At 33.3% G+C, this 21,702-nt stretch overlaps 2 pseudogenes; both read left to right on the top strand.

Moving 5' to 3' along the window:
• The first annotated feature begins 4,654 nt into the window (after nucleotides 1-4,654).
• Nucleotides 4,655-5,454, top strand: LOC149555207 (glycine dehydrogenase (decarboxylating), mitochondrial pseudogene; annotated as a pseudogene).
• A 5-nt stretch (nucleotides 5,455-5,459) lies between these two features.
• Nucleotides 5,460-6,080, top strand: LOC149555206 (glycine dehydrogenase (decarboxylating), mitochondrial pseudogene; annotated as a pseudogene).
• The last annotated feature ends 15,622 nt before the right edge of the window (nucleotides 6,081-21,702 follow it).

The raw sequence follows: 21,702 nt of genomic DNA, 5'->3' as shown, positions 1-21,702 counted from the left end.
CCCAGAAAAGTACATCTTTTTCTTGGAATGGGCCTCTCTGCCCAAGGTATATTCCATTCTTCCCTAGGTCTACGTGCTGCTCAAGGAAAGAAAGTCACTTGAGTTTATAAATTGCCATATGTTTAAATAGACTTTTCATGTCCCCTCCTTGTGATTGCGCCTAGGTTCTACAACTCATGGAATTTGCTTGGGTGAAAAAGATTAACTCATTTGTGGTGTTTATTTTCCTGATTTGACTTTGTCCTATTGAAGTACGGATCACCTGTCAAGTGCTTGAGTATTGGAAAAGTCATGGTGGTAGATTTAGGTGGGATCCCATTGCCCACAAAAGTATGACTCATCTAGTAGCCTTTTTATTTATATCCTTAGGATTGACGCCTAATGCATGGGGCCCCAATTTTTTTAACTTGGTTAATATAAGAATGAAAATAAAAAAGTGGGTAAATAGGGTAGTTAATATATTTTATTTGTTTTCTTTAGATGTGACCCCTCTAGGTCACGGGTCTCTTACTTTTACTATTATTATTTTTATTAGTAGAGGGTCATTCAAAATCAATCTAAGGCTTAGCCCTATTTTATTTTATTATTTTGTTTGGGTCTTATCTCTTATAGCATGTGTATTGGTTTTTTTGCAAGATTCTAAGTATATTCTTGTTGAATAAAATATTAGACTGTAATAGGCATCCATTATATTTCTCATTTCAATACAATTTCCAGAGAGGTAATATGCATCTACAGCAAGTTTCACTAAGAGTTTTATTGCATTTCCTCCTATTCTCCATTTGATAGGATAAGAGTGTGGGTTTAAATTTGGCTTAACCGGGCTATCCTATTTTATAAGATTATCGGTTCTATTGATGCTACTTGAAATAGTAGTAAATAAAACTAGAATCTAAAGAACTTTCCATACTATTGGTTTGATATATTGCATCAACTTTATAGCTTACATTTGATCATGTTCCATTGCAAAATTTTACCGAAGTATTCATTATAATGAAACCTTAATGAGGATTCCAACTTCTTACAATCACAATCAAATGCATCTTAAATTTGTTATTCTAAGATATAATTATGACTATTTCTTAACATGAAACTATCTCATATATGACAAAGAAGATAGTCAACTAGTTCTATTCCAATAAAACACATAAAGATAGTCTTACAATGCATTCAGTTAAGAGAACCTCCAAATTATTTTCTCTGCCCTTGAACCCATACATCACAGTGGTGTATAGAAATGGAGATTTGCTTTTATAGCTCAATACACAAAACAAAAAGAGCAGGAACTATACAAATACAACATTATTATAATGGATTTCTCTCCCATGATACTCACAAAAGGTGGTATATCAACAGATTAAAATATACACAAGGAAAATATTTCTACTACCCATGAATGCTTACAACTTTTCCATTGACAATCCAACTAAGACAGTAGCTTTCTTTCACAATACATTTAGGCTCACATAACAAGATGGAGTTTTCTCTCTATCTCATCTCAATGCAATGTTTCCTTCTCTTCATATGCACATGGAAGATAAAAAGGACTCCAAGTCTCCAAGATCTTTCTCTAAGAACCTGCAATTGCATCACATAAAACAACAAGGACCATGGGTGCTTTCCAGCCAACCATAGGCCTCAAAGAGGCCACCCCCGCGCTAGGGGAACAAGGCTCAAAATGGATATCACACATAGATCACAAAGTTTTGCATGAAGACACAACACAAAACACAATCAACACCCTTCCATGGCTTGCACAATGATTCACCATTGGAATCATAAAACGTTGGGTGAAGGTGAGCTCTTCAAGGAGGAGAAATTATAACATCATAAGTATCATATTGCCAGTGCATTTTGCCTCTCAAGGCCACCACAACATAAACAACATATTGCCACTACATTGCCTCTCAAGGGCTCCACAACAACCATTTTCTCCTCATCCACCAAACCTCCTTGTACCTCCCAAACAACAAGATTCATGGCCATTATGGAGCCCATGCTCCATGATAATAACAACCTCATCATGAGGTAAAAACAAAATTTTCTTTCTCACCTGCAATGTCAAGCCCAACTTATGCCCTTCACCCAAAGCTTCTCTACCCTCCCAAGGGTGAGTGAAGCCTTCACACCCATAATCACAATCAACACTTACATTCCACAAGATCAACAACAAAAAAAATAAGAACCACAAAACAAAACCAAGAAAGGACCTCCAAAAGCACAAAACACATTCACTTTCCATTCCAACAAAAACAAAACCAAGAAGGTGAACCAAGAAATTTACAAGAACATCACACATTCTCACATGGTCACAATACATAATTAATTCTCATAATGCAACAAGAACACCACACTTTCACACAATACCCAAAAATCCATATCACAAGATTTAGGATGCAAATGCATACTCTATTAATGAACTCTCACACTTGCAGATTTGTTTAACCATGCTAAAAGAAAGAAATGAGAAAGAAACAAGTTTTGAGACACCAACCTTGGTCCAAGCTATGGTAAGGATAGTTGTAGTAGAGCTCCCTTAATCTCCCTCCAAACCTAACAGTCTCTAAAATTAGAGAGTGGGTAGACACCCCCACTAGTTTGGCCAAGACCCTCTAATAAAGCCTTCTCACTAACTTATTTTAGCAAAAACACTAAGCCACTACTTCTTACAAACTTGTCTCCTCCAACTTTTCTATTTTTGACTAAGTGGGAACATGGATATGACAACTCAAAATTCGAATTGATGGAAGAATGCATGGGTAAAGGGGCTCCCTAGGCTATCTAGGCACTCACATGATCAAAAATAGGTCCCTGACATGATGTACTATCATATGGGTAACTTATTTTCACCTAAAAGACAATTAGGGACCACCTAATGACCCCTAAAAACCCTAGCCAAGTCCAAATTCGAATTTCCTTTGATTGAGACTCCTCATGGCATTTTTCTATGTGAGGTTAATTTGGGTACAACATTGGGGTTAGGTTTAGGTTAGGTTACTTCTTGCCAAACCTTGAATGACATGGCATCTCTACATGGACAACACAAGTGTCAAATGACACACACAAAACAACACATTACATTAAAAGTGACTTAACTTCAATAATGCATGAACTAAGCTATTACACACATATAAATTCACATATACAAAATAAAACACATTACAATGAGGTTTGAATCTTTTCCACTGATTCAACCTTGGCTATGTCATGTTTTTTTTAGTAGTTTGAGCCTTAATTCCCCTTTAAACCCATGGTCAAATTCTTGCACACTAAACTCAAGCATCAGCAGTCCAAGAAAATTATGTAAACAATAAGTACATAAGTGAAATAATCATTATCTCATTCAATATAAGACTTGCATATATTTCATCATCTCAAATTAACTTTCCTTTCTTAATCATTTCAAATGTAACATTAAAAATATTAAAATATTAAAATTTACATATCACATTCGACATTTGAGTTCCATACTTCATTCCTTTTAGTTAAATTACTTTTTCTAATAATTTCCATGTAAAATGCTCAAACTACTATAACATCAAACTTTACTTATCATTACATGGTCAATTCATTATTCTAAATAGCTTCATAGTCTATTTTTATCATTGCGACAAGATGTTGAATCCACAACTATTGAATCCCTAGGTATGTGGGTTAGGTCTAAATGCATAACAAAATTTATCTTTTAACTCTAATTTCCACTTTAAACATTACATTCTTACATTACAAGCATTTCTACCATTCAATTTCTATTAAAGAAATGTCAATAGCTTAAAACATGAATAGAATCATTAAATGCATCAATTAGGTCATACTATACAGAAGTAACTATGGATTATCAAAATGTAGATATCAAAATAGCATAACCCTACAGTCTCAAAAGTGTATCAATACATAGGATTAAAATCACTGTAATACAATTATCTCATTGGTAGTATGACAGATCGGGTGAGGCCTCACACAAGGACATAGTGCAAGAGATCTAAGCAAAAATATAATTCACAGTAAGATTATAGATGATATTGCAGAAATAATTAATATTTAAACTATATCAGAATAAGAAACAGTAAATGCAATTCAAAAGCTGAATGATGAAAAGACCCCAGCAGTAGATAGTCTCCCAATTGAATTGTATAAAGAGAACTTAGATTGGTTTGGAGATGACCTGCTTCAAGTCTCTACTGAAGCCATTAGATAAAGGTTGTAATTTATTTATTTCCTGATGTTTTCATATTTCTAATCATTTCCTTGTTTTCTTCTACAAGGTTGATGAATTATATGAATGAATGTAATCTTTTATGACTGAAGTGTGTGTGGTGTGTGTGTGGATGCAAGCCATACATCGATGATCTTGTAAACAGGAATGAGTGGAATCCAATGAGCTTCAATGAAATTGAACATGCATGAAGAGGATGATATCAAGCACTTTGTGAACTATGAGTTGTTGTCCATATATGTAAGGCAGTAAGACATTTTTTTAATTGAGCAGTGAGCTCTAGGCATTGTGCCTAAATGCAAGTGCATCCCTATTTGTAATAAGTTAATACTTTTAATAGAGTATAATTTATCATAGGTTTTAGCCCCATCGTCATTCGTTGTCCCCTCCTAACATTGTTTCCATGATATACTAGAATCTTTTTTGAATCACTAGAACATGATATTAGATCTTACTGGGCTCCCGTGTCAAATGATTTCTTTTGGACGAGGCCACTACTAGTTTTGAGGCTATTGTGATATGTAATGATACAACCAAAGATAATAAGAAGACTTTTATCATTTTTAGTAACTCTCATCCTTAGACATTTGATTTGTGCCATATAAGGGTAGGTTGGTTGGGGTTGAATGTCATGAAATCTGATCTAAAGTACTTTGATTATAGTTCCAAGGATGTTTGTGGGGTGCTTGTTCAGCACCCTAGGATAGAGAGGAAAGTTATTGATTACTCTTATTTTGTTAAGAATGTTCATGCTAATGGTGTGAAGGTTGTCATGGCCTCTGATTTTTCTACATTAACAATACTGAAGCCTCCTAAGGAATTTGGGGTGGATATCATCTTTGGGTCTTCTCAAATATTTGGTGTCCCCCTGGACTATGGGGGGCCCTCATTTATATTGCTTGGTTACATCTTAAGAGTAAAAATGAATGATGCCTGGGAGGATTATTGGAGTTAATGTGGATTCCCATAGGAATCCTATGCTAAGGATGGAAATGTAGACAAGGGAGCAACACATCAGGCAAGATAATGCCACTAGAAATATCTACATGATACAGGCATTAATTACAATATATCTTCTATGTATGCAATCTATCATGGTCTGGCAGGATTGAAAAAAAATGTAGAATGTGTACTTGGCGGGAGAATTTATTAGTGGATTAAAGAAATTAGGCACTGTTAATGTTGAGGATGCTCCATTACTTGATATTGTAAAGGTTATATGCTTATCGTTAAGAAAGGGGAGATGGGCATCAAAACTTCTATCATTACTGTCTCAACTCATGGAATGAATCCTGCAAATGCTACAATGTGTGGAATGAAAATTGTTGTTGTTTGAACTATTGCTAAAGAAAATGAAGGATGTAGAGAAAATAAGGAAACCTTGTAGCACTTATGATTACCTATCCTTCAATGCATGGTGTGTATGAGGAGGGTATTAAATAAGATATGTTAAATCATTCATGATAATGATAGTCAAGTGTACATGGATGGTACAAACATGAATGTGTAGGTTGGACTAACTAGCTCGAGTTGAATTCTAGTGGATGTATGCCATCTCAATCTTTACAAGACATTCTACATTCTACATTCTGGTATGGGGCCTATAGGAGTAAAGAAGCATTTGGCACCATTTTTACCATCACAACCTCTGGTACCAATAAATGGAATTACTACTCCTGAAGGGAATCCACAACCACTTGATATGATATCAACAACACCATGGGGCTCAACCATGATTCTACCAATATCAATAAAAAGGGAGATTACGAAAATTGAGAATGGGAAAATGGACATTAAACATACTAGTTTGATTGCAGATAATGTGTATAGAGAAAAAATTATAAATCCTTATGTTTTGGAATGACAAGCAGGGTAGATAGAGTTGAATGAAGACTCTGACAGGAATAAAAAGAAATACAAGGCAAACAATAGTCGTAGATAGTTCAAGAATTGACTTATTCCTAATATAGAAAATAATGCAAAACTTAAAGAGAGATTAACATTTATCAAGTGGATTTGATCATCTTTGGGTCAGATAAACTTCTATTAGTCAGGAATAAAATAGAAGATACAACTCCATTGTAAAATAAACAATTTGTAAGACAATATTATCAGACCCCAATTTTTGAGTAAATTAGGAACCAAATGCTGACAAAATATCCTCACAACCCTATTCAAGAGAAAATTTTGACTAAAAACCATTGATATGATCCCACAACTTAATTTTGGAGTTACCTACAGATATTTCAAATGCACTGTCAGGGGAGCTTCCACAAATTAGAGTGGACAATCCATGTCAAATCTCTTTAGTGTATAACTTGTTGTGCATAGTTACCAAGTTTTCTTATTGTATCGGGCTTATTAATGAACAAGCATATTAGTTACTGTAGGTGTTTACGATAGTTTGATTAGTTGCTGTCAAAATTTTTTTAGGTATTCTATAAAACAATTCACATGCCTTGCGTATGATATGACATTTTGCATGCATCCTGCACTCTCTCATTTGGCTAATGATGGATTACAGAGAGTGATCTAAAATGATGATGCTAAAAAACACACAATCAAATCCAAAATGAGCTTGCATTACAAATGGATTGTAGAAATCTGATATTGTTGATTTTGCATGCATGTCTACCAGGACAATCACAACTTAAACATATATGCATGTTTAAGTAATCAACAATATCAGATTTCCACAATCCATTTGTAATGCAAGTTTATTTTGGATTTGATTATGTTTTTTAGCATCATTGTTTCAGATCACTCTCCCTAATCCATCATTAGTTGGATGAGAGTGTATGATGCATGCAAAATGTCATATCATATGCAAGGCATGTGAACTGTTTTATAGAATGCCTAAAAAAAAAATTTACCCAAGCGTTGGTAGAAATTTCTACCTTCAATGGTCAAACTTTTTGACTGTCATTGGTAGAAATTTCTACCTTCATTGGTCGAAATTTCTAGTTTCAATGGACAAAATTTTTGACCTTCATTGGTCGAATTTTCTATCTTTCTTTGTCGACATTTTCTACCTTTAATGGTCAAAATTTCTACCTTTCTTGGTCAACATTTTCTACCTTCAATGGTCAAAATTTCTACCTTTCTTGTCGACATTTTCCACCTTCAGTGGTCAAAATTTTGACCAATTCCAGACAGAGTTTGCACCATGGCTGTGAACATTTTTCGACCAATACTTTGGTCAAAATTTTGACCAACCGGTCAGTTGGTCAAAATTTTGACCGAAAAAATTCTGACTAATGAGTTGGTCGACGTTGGTCGAAGTGTGGTCGAAAAATGAGTCAAAATTTTGACCTTCAATGGTCGAAAAATGGTCTTAGATGTAGTAGTGAATGATTCCCATACTGCAACTTTATCTTAATTTTTTCCTTTTCAACAATCTGATAGGGTTCATTATCCCCCAAATAAACAAGTCAAAAATCTCCTTAGACATAATCAATGAAATAACCTCTATGAGGTGTAGCATGAAATGAAGCACTAGAATCTAAAACCCATGAATCATCAACACTTTCTAAAGATAGAAGTAAAACATCCTCTTTGGATTTATTACTTACCACATTTATCTCCTTGTCTCCATCTAGTTTATCTCCTTCATTTTTCTTTTGACTCCAACAATCTTTCTTTTTATGACCTAGTTTCCCATAGTACCATTAGTCATTTGGTCCTCTCAATTAAGACCTCCTCCCCTTTCTCTTTCCTCTTGATTTCCTATGATTTCCAACATTACTTCCTCTCTCAGCTGCTCTACCTTTTCTTTGTGCATTCAAAGCACTTCCTGAGGTTTTCCTACAAGTTTCCTCACTCAAAACAACACCAATCACATCATCATGTTTTACGGTACTAGATCCAAGAACAAAATTACTCACAACCATCACCAAGCCATTCTAACTTTTAGGAAAAGAACAAAAAATCAAGAGAGCCCTAATTTATTCATCAAAATTGATACCCACAAAAGATAGTTGTCTAGTAATAGTATTAAACTCATTTAAATGAATGCAACAGATCCACATTATATCATTTTCATATTAAATAAATGCTTCATGAGTAATACCTTGTTTGAAGCAGAGGGCTTTTCATATAGTTTTTTGAGGGTTTGCATCAACTCTTCTGTCATCTTCACTTTTAAATATTAAATGCCACTGATGGTGTCAGGTATAATCGAATGTTTCCAAGTGTCTTTCTATCTAAAAAATCCTATTCATCATTTGACATAGGTCCCTGATTCTTGGTTTTTCCTTCCAACAGCTTCCATAAATCCTTCTGATAAAGATATTCTTCCATTTGCATCTTCCATAACTAAAAGTTCTACCCATTAAACCTATCAACCTTTAGCTTACTTTCATCTGCATCACTCCCACTCAACCATGAAACTTTACTTTAGAGGATAACTAAAAAACAACTAGTCTCTGCTACCACTTGTTAGGATTAAACATAAACAAAAATAACAATTGCATGCAAATATAACCAATATCAAAAAATAATAGATCACATAGAAAAGAACACAAGACACCAAGATTTAACGTGGTTCACCTAATCCCTGGGCTATGTCCACCAAATAGAAAGTTTGATATTATTATGATCCAGTGATTACAACCTGATTACAATCTGTAATCCCTTACAACTCAATACTACCACAAGAACCAATTTTTGCATCATTGCTATGAAAAAGTCCCTTACCCTAAGCTCTTTTATACAAGTATTTTTACCGCTTTAGGGTTATAATCAATAATTACATGTTGGTCCAAAATCTCAATAAAATAAGGCCCAATTTTTTTGGGGCAATGCCCTAAGCCCCAAAGAATTTATGAAGTATGTACAATAGTTTCGTGATCAGTCACCACAATCTAACATGGTGTACTTGTATGCTTGATCTTACATATGATGTTTCTAATATGGTTGAGGAAGGGAGTCATAGTTACCTGCTAGTCAGGATCTACATGATGCACCACTTCCTACCATTTCCTATTTAGTTTAGAATATATGTGTATGTACATGCATGTATTTTATGTAGATTGTAAGTACCAGGTATCAACTTTCCTGAATTGCTAAGATGAGTGTCCCCTATCGCAATATCTCAATGGTAAGAGAGGGGAGATAACTCTTTAGTCCAAATCCTGACCTTAAGCCAATTGTTCTAGAAAGTAGGACAAGTATCTGAGAATTTTACCCTTCCAAATTTGTCAAGAGATGTAAATTCATGATTATAACCCTTGAGTTTGATCTAGTGTGTTGTTCTTTTCAATGGGTTTTCATAGTTCGTCTTGTGGTTCTATGGTGTTTTTCTATTAATTAAATCAAATTAAAAGGATATTTAATGATTTAATTTAATAGAAATTTGATAAGAAAATTTAATATTTAATTATATTTGATTAATTAAGAAATTAATTAAATAAAAGAATTAAATTTAAAGATTTTTTTTTTTAGATTGAGGTAAAAATGGGTTTTGAGGGGACCCAAAACCCCTTCATATCATAGACCCAAAAGATATTCAAAGAAAGCCCAAACATCCCAAAGGGATCCAAACAAAGGTTATATAGGGACCATATACCCCAATTAAGATCTAAAAATTAGAAGCATGTTGCAATAAAAAAGCATTATATGTCTAACAACACCAACAAAAAAATTTGGAAAAGAAACCAACGGGAACTCTTAACTTACCAATGAGCAGGCGGGCCAAGAATTCTCTTTCACTCCCTTTTTTTGGGAGCATAAATTCATATAAAATTGAGGAAGAGCCTTTTTAGATCCTTTTATGCTAACAAGCATCCACCCCTTCGCTACCATCACAACATTAGACTGCCAAATTTGAGCATCCAAAATAGAGAGAAACTCGTCTAGCTTTTGATAAGGACTAGTTGTCATCACTTCTTCCATCGGACTAGAAATAACATTAGCAGTTTGATTACCAATTCCAATAGTAGAAAAAGTATGATCAGTAGAGCCAAAAGTGCCAATACCAAAACCAAAAGAGGAAACATTACCAAAGCTAATAGATATATAATGACGAGATCCAAAAATTGTAGCACAAGGGATCTTATCTTGTCCAAAATTAGCAGTCTCAACACTAAAGCCACTAGATTTACCTCAACCAAAGTCTGCACCAAGAACACTAGATTTAACACCTTGATCAGAAACAATAGTCACATCCTCCTTTTGAAAGGATCCAAGACTACCAGCAAACAAAGGACCAACTCTATAAGAAACTTGAGCATCCATCTTGGAATCATAAGTATTCACCATCTCAGAAGGACCAAAAGGAATAACTTCCAATATAGAGGATGGAGACCCCAACTCCAGATCCAAAAACCTCATCCACCAGAGTAGATATTTTGACTACTGAATAATTTTGCTCCAATGCACCCTTTCACCAAGAGCAGGGTCGTTTATTTCTAGATTTTCCAATCTCATACTTAGCAGCCATATTTCTAGTATTTAAACATTTTTTACACCTAAAAGGGAGGCCCCCATAATCTAGCGACCGAATCCAAGAACCCTTTGAATAACTTAAAATAATCTTTGCTAGAAGACCCTTTGAATAACTTAAAATAATCTCAACTAGAAGACCCTTTGAAACATCAATATCCACTAGAATCCTAGCATAAGTACAATGGAAATGCTCAAAAGATTGGGAGTCAACCATACAGAAATCCCCTAAAGCCTTGCCAATTTTCATAAAAGTAGAATTCACCCAAAAATGAAGAGGAAGATTAGGAAGCTTTACCCAAGTTGGGATTTAGAGGAAAGACTTGGTTTGAGGGTTAAAATATGGATGTCATGGTTTAACCATTAAAGGAAAGTGGTTCTCCCAAGAAAAGACCTAATCATAGAGAATAGCTTTCTTATAGTTCTAATTTTGGAGAGTAATAATTTTTATTTAATTTAATAATAATATATTTAGGAGCTCATTTTTAAATAAATGCTAAATATTATTATTACTTAAGTTAATAAATATGTTTTTCAAAAACACTTTGAAAATTAATTAAAGAGAGAAAGAGAAATTAATTTAATAAAGATATTTTATATTGCAAATAGTGTGTAGGAATTTTTAAAAAGGTAATAAAATATTAAAAGATATTGATCAATGAGTTTTCTCTTGTGATTGCACAATCAGAGCCTCAAATTTAGGGGAGAACTCTTTATCAAAGATTGAGAGCTCATTTTGAAATTATTGGGTTTTGGAGGAACAATTTCGGAGGAGGTTTTCAAAAAGAAAGGGAAATTGTTGCATGCTTCATGTGTTGTCAAATTAACATAAGATTTGGATAGAATCTTGTGGTTGATTTGCACAGTAGATTTCCATTCTTCAAATTTTCCTGTCTTCTTCGTGCCTAGTTAAATATGTTTTCAAAGCTTTTAGAATTGATTGAAACCCTTGCAATTGAAATTTATTATTTTACGTTCTTGATCATGTCTGTGAACAAATTATTAAAATTAAAACCCTTGTTGTATGTTTTAATTATTCTCCATTATGAGATTATTAGTATATGCGAATTGAGAAATTACAAACCATCTTTCTGTGAATTAAATAGTTGGGTATTTTAATTAGGAAGGGTTTTGGAAAGAAATTGAATTTTTAGAATACAAAAATTGATTGGTTTTTTGGCTTTTCTCTATCAGATTAAATTCACATTAATATATATATATATATATATATATATATATATATAGAGAGAGAGAGAGAGAGAGAGAGAGAGAGAGAGAGAGAGAGAGAGTTTTAGCGGAGGCGGGGGGTGGTTTTGTTTTATTAAACAAAATTAAAATTGGGGTGTGTGGGGGCCACCAACCCCCACCCACTATGTTGCTGTCAGCAACAGATAGCTACTGTACAACATCAGTACATAGTATTGCTGCCTGTGGTAGCCACCCATAAGGCAGACAAACGGGCCTTAAATGCCTTGCTTTAATTTTATTTTTTTAATTTATAAAGTTTAATTATTATTTATTCATATTTTTATTAATTATTAAATGCATCAAATAATTAATAATTTAGTTGTGTAGTTTAGTATCAATTAATTAATTTAGTTTAATTAAGTTTTAGTTAATAATAAATAATATTTAGTAATGTTTAAATTTATTTTTATTATTTAATGATTTTGATTATTAATAAAATTATTATTATTTTATCAAATAATCAATCATTATTATTTTAATAATTTAATAAATAATTATTTTAAATTATTTATGATATTTAATTGCAATCTTTGTATTTTCCTAAGTTAATGGTAATTGTGCAATCTGATTTAAAATGGGAAATGGGTTAAGTTGTAAGGAGAAAATTGTAAAATTAGAACAAAATTGATAACTCAAACCTTACGATAAACTCAAACTGTGTGTTTTCAAAATTAATATATATATATATATATATATATATATATATATATATATATATATATATATATATATATATATATATATATATATATATATATATATATATATATATATATATATATATATATATATATATATATATATGAAACTAGACTATTAATTGTATGCTTTCTTGTGTGTTGGGTTTGGGGTTGACTTAGAGTGTTGACTAGTTTAGGACATTTACCAGAGGTTGGGAGTTATTGTTTTGGTGATTACATATGATGTCATGATTTGGTTTATGTATACTTTCTTAGATAAGTCCTATTAGGATGATTGTATTAGTGATGCTTGTATTTTGACCAATGATTTTCAGTACTTGTAAGTTACTTGTTTAAAAATTGATGTATGATATGTGGTCTTTTGAGATCTTTTTTCTTTACTGGGCATAGGGTAGGTTATCTATATGTCATGTTGGGAAGTGGCTTGCAGTGGAGGCCGAGGCCCTCAAGAGGTTGACGAGTAACCCATTGTAGGTTGTTTTAATAAGTGATAACATTTCATTAAATAAGAGTAAAAATAATTAATAGGAGTCAATTTTTTTCCTTGCCCATGCCTCGAGCACTAGTATAGGTTAGGATGTGAGTAGAGAGGATGCTTGGTTGCGGCCTTGCTTCATTAGTATGCCTTGTTAATATGAAAGGATATTGGTGCCACTTAGAGTCACTAATACTAGTGCTGCTTATAGTCACTAGGGGGGCAGAGGATTAAAAGACTGCCAGGCTAACCTTAGAGTTGCCTCATGTGATGACACTTGCCCACTTACATAGTATATTTCATACATGTCATTGTTATTTTTGGGTTTAGATGACACTTATGTCATGGTACCTTGAGTTAGATTGTTTTCAGATTTCCTTGACCTAGATGTTGGTTTTGACTTTGGAGTTCAATATCCTATTTGAGACTTGAGACTATCTCCTCAATGCAGTGGGAGTAGACCTTTTTGGGTTTCACAAGGTCGAGTGGTGGCACTTTTTACTTTTACCATTGAGATCTGACAGTTTGATGCCTTGGATGGAGTTCCCTATTTGTATCTTCTTTCGTTCTATTCTTATTATACTTTTATGCATGATTGTACTTTATTGTTTTTAGTTTCATGGACCTTATGAGATAATGTAATCTATTTTTATGATATATATTCTTTTGGCCTTTCATACCCTGTGACTTGTATAGTGGATGATTGTGCATTTTGATTATTGCCAAATGACATTTAAGATAATTGTATATTATTTAAATGGATTCATACTTATAATTATTCTTTGATGTGGATTTATTATTAATTAAATTTAAATATGATTCAGCATCATGGGATTTTTAAGGAATATAATTTGTTTATGTGTTGCTTATGTATGAATGTATGTTATTGCTTCCACTATTTTATAACTGTTGTTATATATTATGTAAAAAAAAATGTTTGGAAAACTTAGTGAAATTTTATGTTAGTTCTTTTGGATCCCTTGGTGGGGTGTTACATAAATATTATAACTTGATCCAAGTTCAATCTTGGTGGAGGGCATTCATTGGAAATTTCATAGAATGGTCCAAGTTTATCACTTCACATATTTGTATTAGAGATGGGTTCATTCCCATTTGGCAATTACGATGAAGTAAATAGAAAAACTCTTAGTTTCAGTATCAGAGATAGGTATTAATACTCATTTGGATGACACAATAGAGATGGATGTAATGTTGGTATCAGAGATACGTACTGTACCTATTTGACCAATTATTAAGGAAATATTTATGTTTTGGTATCAGAGATCAGTATCATACCTATTTGGCCAATGTTTAAGGAAAGATGTGTATGGAGGTGTCAGGGATATATATTATACCTATTTGGCCAAACACCAAGAGATGTTTATATGTATGAGTGCTTCCACCTATCAACATACTTAAGAAAGTATAATGGTAGAATATTCTAATGGTGTCAACATATGCATATGTGAACCTTAAAGGTTGCACTCTAGAAAATATAGTTGAATAACTAAGGGTTAGGTAACCCAATCTAGAGATGTCTTTAAGGTTGGGTTAGGATAGAGGGTAGAATAGTGAAATATATTTTATTATTGTATAAATTCTAACATTAGTTTTGTAGGTATTAATGTCCTAGCTAGTGGGGACATTACATGAAGGCATCAATAAATTGATACAAAGAGTGATGAAGGTATATTCCTAAGATATTTCAATAAAAGAAAGGTATACAAGTGTTTGAATGCTAACACTAACAAAATTGTCGAAAGTGAAAATGTTAGAGTTGATGAATTTGTAGAAAAGAATGAAGAAGAATGCATGAAGTAACCTAGAGATAATAAAAGTTTTGTATAAATCTAGGAAGGAGAAATAAGTACTTTACTTGAACTAGAGAAAAACATTTGTCGAGCATTAGTAGATAAGGACTGTCCAGTTACAACAGAGAGGAGATTGAACACTAAGCAAAGGAAGCCAAGTTATAGCAAGAGATACCTAGAGAAGTTGAGAAGTCTGAACCAAGTAAACTGCCACAAGGAGAAAGAAGATTTGATCCTATTTTAGAAAAATATGTAAGAAGACACCACACCCCTGATCAAATCATTGGATAAAAAGATTCAGGAGTCATGAAGATAAAAAATTGAAGAATGATACATGTTTAGTATGTGACTTTTAGCCAATAATAGTTAAAGAGTCATTGGATAATGATAATTAGATTAGACCAATGGATGAGGAGATTGATCAAATAGAGAAGAAAAAAACATGGACAATGGTATCAAGTCCAAAGGATAAGAATGTGACTAGAACCAAGTGGGTATTCAGAAACAAGTTGAATGAGAAAGGTGAAATCACAAGGAACAAAGAAAGATTGGTTTGCAAGGGATATAAACAAGAGGAATAAATTTATTATGGAGAGACATTTGCCCCATTTGCAAGTTTGGAAGGAGTAAGAACATTGCTTGCATACACTACTTACAAAGGATTCAAGGTATATCAAATGGATGTCAAATATGAATTTTTGAATGTGATGGAGGAAGAAGTTTACATTGAACAATCCAAAAGATTTGTTGAACCTACAAAGAAGAACATGGTATGTGAGTTGCACAAAGCATTGTATGGTTGAAACAAGTTTCTAGAGCATGGTTTGAAAGGTTACATATGTATTTGATAAAAATTAGTTTTGCAAGAACTAATTATAATAACAATATGTACTTGAAAAGTGAGTCTGTTAGTCTCAGAATGGTTTTGACACTTGAATGTCAACACACTTAACCAATTCTCAAGATGATCTCAAGTATAATATAGATGTTGAGCTACAATGAATGCTGAGCTAGAGAATACTTCAAGTCTCAAGCAATCTTCAAGTGTTGAGTGAACTTCAGGTGCCAAGAAATCTTCAGGTGCCAAGTGAAGTTCAAGTGTCGAGCAAAGTATAGGTGCCGAGTCACTATAGAAGCCAAGTGGAATAGAATTGCCATAGGAGCCGAGTGAGCCAATTTTTCTATATATGTCGAGCATCATCAAATAGTATGAGCCAAGTAACACAGAATCAACATATGAGTTTTTGCCTTCACAAACTCAGATGTAACCCATTTTTGGAGCCAACACAGGATGAATCTCGAAGGGTCTTAAAGATACGAATGAATCTTTTGCATTACCTATGAAATCAGCATGCAACCAATAAGTAAAGTGCATGAGTTGAGTGGGAAATGAAGAATGAATATGGATCATAGATTCATACCTAACCCTAAGTCTTTGAAATCTTTAAAAGGAGGAGGAAACCCCATTGTATGCATGCAAGAGAGAAGTGTAAGGGTGAACTATAGTGAAATTTAGAGAGAAGAGTAAAATACTTAGAAGAATAGAGAAACATTGTAGCATTCAGTTAATCAGAATAGAGAATTAGAGTTACAAGAATAGTGACATATCAGATCAAGGGAGGATCAAAGTAGATAGAGCAGAATAAAGATCTAGAATCAACAATAGAAGATTTCAAGTTATTAGTTTAAACAATTTCTAATACTCTCTAGCAATTGTATTAGATAATGGAAATCCTATGGACTTAGGTTGTCCTAGCAGCCATTTGTAAATCCTTTAATAGGGTGGCATTCCAAGTGAATGTACTAAAGTCCTTTTACTAGGCCTACTTTTAGTAGGGTAGTGAAATCCTTTAACCAAGTCACTTTTTTAATAGGATAGGCCTTTCACAAGAAAGACCATTGGAAGTGGTCAAACATTGTAACCTTGAACAATTACACATTGCTACGGTGGTATTTTTTGAGTGTCATCCCCACCCCAATTTTACCCTTTCATTTTGGAGGGTTTCTAGGTTACCAAATCTTGTGTTATTTTTTTTTATGCATGTCTTTACTTTCATGTTTATTAGATGGATTAGATGCATGTGAATGTTTTTAGGTAAAAAAGTTTTAGAGTTTAAATTTAGATACTTTTAATTCACCCCCCTCTCAGAAGTGTATCTTCCCACTTGTAAATTCCAATAATTGGTATCACAACAAGGTTATCACAAGAAGGTGCCTTATAGCTTGGAGAAAAGATCTAGAAATGGAAGTCTACAAACTTGGGAAGATCATAGAGAATTAGGAAATTGACATACAACTTGCTTTGCATGCTTTGGAAGAAGCCAGAGAAGAACTAAGAAAATTATTAAAGAGAAGAAGAGACATTTTCATAGTTGAGAATGACACATAGTACAAAGAGATTGACACCTCAAATCTATTTTCAAAAAGATATTCCAAAGAGTTTGATGCAACAATAGAAGACTTGATGGAGAAGAATAGAGCTCAAGCAGAAGAAATTAGAATACTCGAGATTGAACAAGAATCACAAGCCATAATGCTTTGTGAAGTGACTGAACAAAAGAAAAGAGCCATTGAAGAATAAGCCATGATAGAAGATGACAAGAGAAACCTTACCAATAGACTAGAGGAAAAGACAATTGTGTTTGAAGGAATTTCAAACATGTAGCTACACACCCTAAGCTAGATGATGAATGCACATCATGAACTAAATGTCAAGGATAGTGAGATCTCCACACTAAAGATGCAAAATAAACAATTGCAAAATGACCTAAAAAGAGAAAAGGAGATTGTAGAAAGCTTGAACAAACCTAATGAGGCCATCAAGTATTTTGACTAGCTATTGAAATCACCCAAGGCTAGTAATGATACTTCAAGACTTGGTTATGTAGACACCTAAATCCTTTAGAAAATAAAGTATTTTTATTTTCTAAAAAAATTTCTGATGACATCATCATTAATTAATTAATTAATTTTTATGTCATTAAATCTCTTTATCTTAATTAAAAATATTTAATTAAGGAATCCCTCCCAAAAATGTTTAAATCTTATTTAAACATTATTTCCTTATTTATTAATTATTTAATTAATAAATTGACCAAAAAACACAAAATAAATAAAAAATTTATTTTTTGTCCAAAACTTGGCCAATTTCCTTAAGACCACTAACCTCTTCCAAAATCTTCTAATCCTTCTTTAATTTTGATTAAAGGCTAATCCCATCATTTCCTACCCCTAACCCCAACTCAAAATATTTAATTAAGATTAAATATTAATCTTCATGTTTATTAAAAAAGTTTTAATAAATATCTCCTCAACCCAAACCCTTGAAATAAATAAAACTTTATTTATTTCCTAAAAATCTAATTTATCCTCATCCTAAGAAGTTCTAGACTCTTCTAGAAAGTCTTCATCCTCATCCTAGGAAGTTCTAGACTATTCTAGAAAGTCTTTATCCTCATTCAAAGTCTAGACTCTTCTAGAAGATGTCTTTAAACCTAATCCTAATCCCCTCCTAACCTTGGCACATTCCCTAAACATGGGTTAAGACTTACTAACCCAAGCCAAAGTTAACAAATATCTGCTCTTTCACCCACCCTCATTAAATGCCATCCACTTGCCTATCCCTAAGCTAATCCTAAACCATCCTAATCCATCCTCTAATCATTTGCACAATCCTAAGCAAGCTTAAAACCTTCCTAATCAAGCCCAAGTCGAAATTCCTCTCATCCCCCTCAAAATATTCCAATCATAAAATTTTATGAAGCCCACTAAGCCATAAATGACTCTTCCAAAGCCCTTTCATTGCTCTTACAAGCCATTATGAAGGTATTTATGAAGATTTTATCCCTTGAGCCTCCTTTGTTGACTCATCCTTCCCATTTCTTCCATCCTCTCACCCTGTGACATGTGTCACTCCCTGATTGGCTATAAGGAAGCACAATCCATGTGCTCTCCTCTCATGCAATCTGAGCCCTCCATGAGCTTTTTCCCATCCTTGCATCTTAGCCCTTAATCCCTCAAGCCTCTTGCCTATAAATTGGATCCTTCCCATTTGCAAAACAACACAATCCATGAAGTAAAGTCATAATGCCATTTTAAGAAGCCATTTTACATCAAAACCATACACTCACACCCAAATTCCAACTCCATTTGAAGCTCTTTTTTGAAGCATAAGCTTGAGCATACATCCAATCTATTTAGACAAAGCCACTCAACAAGAGAGCTTCTCATTGAGAGAGCACATTAATGGCTCATATTCTCAATTGAGATTTCATCTTAGTCCATCTTGAAGTTTATGAATTTTGTTTAGTTTGTAGAAGCTTTATTTAAATTTGGTTTCTATTAGCATACTAACATTGCTCATATACAAGTTATACTAGCACTAAACAAGAAGAATCATCCAAGACTATAGAAGAACAGAGTAACAAAGGTAATAAAACTAAACCTAATTTTCATTTCTATAGTAAAAAGGGACATACCTCTAATGTATGTAGGAGTAAGAATGCTCATCAACATGACAAGCCTGAAAATGCAAGTTATTGTCACAAGTGCAAAAAACAAGGACATCAAGCACATAACTGCAAGACTAGGACTATCAGAACACCAACATTTGAAGGTCACTATTAAAATTGCAAGAAGTATGGACATAGAGCTTTTGAGTGCAGATCAAAGCCTATGTGGACACCAAATCAGCCAGCAAGAGAAAATCATGGACATCACTACAATTGGGATTACAACACCAGGTATAGCTATCATTACTGTCAGGAATATAGACACATTCCTAAAAATTACATAAGGACACATTTTAAAGGGAACTATAGTAGATGGTTAAGTCAAACCACATGTTTCATTTCCTTGAAGATTGGTCATATCAGCAGGAATTGCCCAACAAAGTTAAAAGCACCCAAGTCAGAAGTCAACAAAGGAAAAGATAAAGTAGATGTTGAACACATCAAAGGAGAAATGAATAAGACATGGAAGAAGAAAGATGAGTGTAGCTCATCAAATGAAGGGATCACTTTACCTAATAGGTCAAGTGATCATACTTCATCAAATTGAGCAAGAGAAGTCATAAGGGATTGATTTACAAAGATTGATCATAGATCAATTCCTAGAAAAGAAAGAATTGTAAAAGAATAGATCATCATGATTAGAGATGTAAAGTTGAAATTCAAGTTTTTTGAGTAAATATCAATATATGTTGAGTTGCTAGTAGGAGCTAAGTCATTGGTCATAGCCGAGTTGGCAATGGAAGCCGAGTGAAGGGGAAATCTAGTTGAAGCTGAGTAATGAAAAGCTAATGGAAGCCGAGTTATGTTGAAATCTTTGAGGAGCTCAATATATAGTTATATATGCACTAAGAATTTAATGCTATGTTTTGAAGAGTATAAGGTCAATTTTTTGATCATTTCTTGTCATTCGAATGTAGAGAAAGAATGAGAAGAGCATAGAAGTGATTGACGAACAACAATTGAAGCTTTTGCATAGATTTTGACAAAGATCAAGCATCATTTTCATCGATCTAAGGTATTCCTCAAGTGTTGAGTTGTGCAGTTATAAAGTTTAATATCTTTTGAAACCCTAAATTTTCAATATGGCTTCCAGTTCTAAAAACCCTAAGGAAAAGGAAGATTTCAAGGTTTAACTAGTTAGCAATGAGGTTAAACAACCAGATTTTAGGCCAATTCTAGAAGTTGCATATAAGAATGACCTGTCAGTGCACTATCCATTATTTCGCCCAAAGTCGTGATGGTGTAAGATGTTAGGAAATGTTACAGTTGCAAGGTAGGAGCAATAGGAGACATGATGATTCATCAAGCATATGATAAACTATGTGAAAAAATAGTTGAAAGAAAGGGCTTAACCCATGCCCTAGTTTTCCCCATAATTTTAAAAACTAAATGGATAAGAATTGTCCTAAGAAGAATACATTATGGTTATTTATGGTTAGAAGGAGGATCTATCAAGATAACAAAGAGAATCATGGATAGAGTTATAGGTTTTCCAACCCTAGATTGGTACAAGACCCTGTAAAGTGATTCTAAGGAAGCTATTGAAAAGAACACCAAGGAAAAATGGAACAAAAGGGGCATGACTATTGATACAATCACAGATCCCCTTTTGGACTTTGTAGTAAGAGTTATATCTCGCAAGTTCTATCAATCAAGCAGATTGAATAGTGTTTCATGCATTGTTGTGGATGTGGCCTACAAAATTTTCAAGAAAGATCATACATATGATCTAGTAGAATTGCTATTACAACAGATCATGGAGAATTTGGGAGTAATAAGAAGATCAAAAGGTGCTCAGTGTAAGTTTGGATCAATTCTGATCTATATATTTTTCTATGTTCTGGAAGATTTTCCCTCTTTTGGCAAAGTAAATTGGAAATCAAATAAGTTAGCTATTACTCAAATCAATGAGTACATTGAGCAAATGGGAGACAACTTTGAATCTCTAATGACCAACTACTTTGAGGATTTCAAGAAGTCCATGAAGCAAAGACTAAGGATACCAGTTTCACTAGTGGAATAGCACATCAATGATTTTTTTTTCTAGTTGATATTGATCATAATTATATCCAAGTAGTAGTTCCAAGGGCTAGATGGCTAAGACCATTAGGATATGAGCTAAACATTGATGAAGCATCAGTAGCAATCAAAAAATTGCTTGCAAAAGAAATTAATAAGAGTGCCCAACCTTTTGGATCATATGATGTTGTAAAATCCAAAGTGGAAATGGAGTTGAAGACTACCTCCACATTAAAGAAAATGGATAAACTGGTAAAACAACTTAAGAAAAGATATGGTA

Source organism: Cupressus sempervirens, chromosome 5 (assembly GCF_028749045.1).
Source record: "Cupressus sempervirens isolate cs-2001-9-10 chromosome 5, ASM2874904v1, whole genome shotgun sequence".
Lineage (NCBI taxonomy): Eukaryota > Viridiplantae > Streptophyta > Pinopsida > Cupressales > Cupressaceae > Cupressus > Cupressus sempervirens.
The sequence above is the reverse complement of the archived record's forward strand: the minus strand, read 5'-3'. Positions and strand labels throughout refer to the sequence as shown.